This window comes from Octopus bimaculoides, chromosome 3, assembly GCF_046866305.1.
Source record: "Octopus bimaculoides isolate indiv1 chromosome 3, ASM4686630v1, whole genome shotgun sequence".
Classification (NCBI taxonomy): domain Eukaryota; kingdom Metazoa; phylum Mollusca; class Cephalopoda; order Octopoda; family Octopodidae; genus Octopus; species Octopus bimaculoides.
Window position 1 is genome coordinate 123,528,538 of NC_142930.1, and position 2,524 is coordinate 123,531,061.

The window sequence follows — 2,524 nt, forward strand, 5'->3', positions numbered from 1 at the left end:
ACAAGATCTGACTCGATTTTACGAATCTGCTAATGTGGACTTGCGTAAAGAATATTGTGTCATTTACGCAGTCAACGAAAAGAGTGAGCGTTTGGTATCTACAAATCCGTTTGGTGTCTACTGATTTGAGGATGTATGTTAAACAACTGATGACGCATTTATGACAGATCCAACTATCAGAATAAAGGATAAAAGTTTCGTCCGAACTCCATTAATATTCTCAAGTCCCACTTGGAAAAAAATTAGGTTAGATGGGAACGTGCTCTCTTTCCAGTGAATTAACTGGAAGTTGAAGAAGAACGACGAGAATGGCTCGGGTAATGGGCCTTTTCTGAATATGGAGCAGTATGCCTGCCTTAGCAGTAGCTCAGTTAATAATCCCGCATCTGTTGGAGAACCTTGACTGGCTCTAGGTAAACTGTCTCACTGTTGAGATGAATAATTTCATTCAATGTTTGTAGCTGTTGACGGCATACTGAACTGTCACTTTCGAATCTCGAGTCATTTGAATTGAAATAACGTGTTGAGCGAGGGAATGAAATATTCAAATCTTTACAACCCGTATTAGCGCACAGCTCAACATCCCCTTACATCACCCACGCACAGTCACATGCCTCCGCTACATCACTATCTCTAATACATCACTTTAATACATTTACCATTGCCAAGTCTTAATAGTTGTTGTTGTTTCACCTGCCAGACCAGTTGTGGGAAGATCTCATTTCGAGATTCCAGAAGTGGCAAAACCACATATTTGTGAAGAGTGAAAACAAAAAGAGCAGGTGGAGTTCTTTCAATGAATAACACCATCTCCTCCATTATTTTCTTTCACTTGGCATATATACATAAATACATACGTACATACACTCAAATGCAAACACACACACACGCAAAAACTCACACACACAAACACACACACACACATACATATACACATATGTGTGTGTATTGCGTGTGTGCGCGGTTGTGCTGTGTTTGTACGTATGAATGTATATATAGATATAAATGTGTATTCATATGCGTGTATATTATACATGTGTGTAGGGTGGTGTACATATTTGAGTTATCATGTGTATGTGATGTGTGATGTATCCATGTGTGCGTGTGTTTGTATTCATATATAATGCATTTATTACATATGTATCTATATGTGTGTATGTTTCTCTCTCTCTCTCTCTCTCTCTCTCTCTCTCTCTCTCTCTCTCTCTCCCTATATATATATATATATATATATATATATATATATATATATATATATATATATATATATATATATATATATATATATATACATACATACATACATACATACTCATAACATACACCTTCCAATCTATAAGTATTCAAACGCATGTATATACATACGTAAAGACATTTTTAAGCCCACACTCCCACATACACATACATGCACACTAACATATAGTTTAAACACACGTAGTTTAAGCACAGAAATAAATCCGCGCATTTGCATATATGTTATGTGTAAGTGTGTCTCAGAAATTATGATGTGTGTTATATACATTCTATAATACACATCGTTACTATTATGTCCAAATTTGGCCAAATGCGTTTTATTTTTTTCAATATTTATTTTTGCTTGCAATAGACGGTTCTTTTGCTCAAACTGCTTCAGGTACCAAGATATCAAAAATTGTCTAAGTGTAGTACAACGGTATGCTATGGATTTGTGAAGCTATTTTTTCGTTTTCTGAAAAAGAGACATTTTGAACTTGCGACATATTTGCACAATAGCAACGATATATATATATGTAAGTGTGTGTGTGTGTGTGTGAGAGAGAGAGAAAGTGTGTGTGAGTGTGTGGTGTGTGTGTGTGCGTATGTATGTATATATATATATATATATATATATATATATATAATTTTAATTAATTATTACCTTTGATGGGTTTTATTCCCATGTTGGCCACTTGATAAAATCGGTATTTAAATATCGATCTCATCCTTGTTTATAAATAAATATATAAATATATATATATATATATGTATATATATATATATATATATATATATATATATATATATATATATATATATATATATATATATATATATATATATTTATATGTATATATATATATATATATATATATATATATATATATATATATATATATATATATGTATATATATATGTACATATATATATATATATATATATATATATATATATATATATATATATATATATATATATATATATATATATATATATATATATATATATATATATATACATATATCAATAGTAATAGCATGACAACAAAAGAATGAATGAGACCTCGATATTATGAAAAGAGAGGAATTTATCTGTAATATAATATGTGACAATTATTCGGTTGCCATCATAAAACTACGAGATATCGGGATGGGGGCGAAATCAGCTCCGGCATCTCGTCAGTTATTAAGACAAACAGAAATACTACGAAAATGACCGTTAAATAAAGGGAAAAACCCGAAGGGGAGAAAGTGAAAAACGCTCATAGAATACGCGTATGCGCGTATG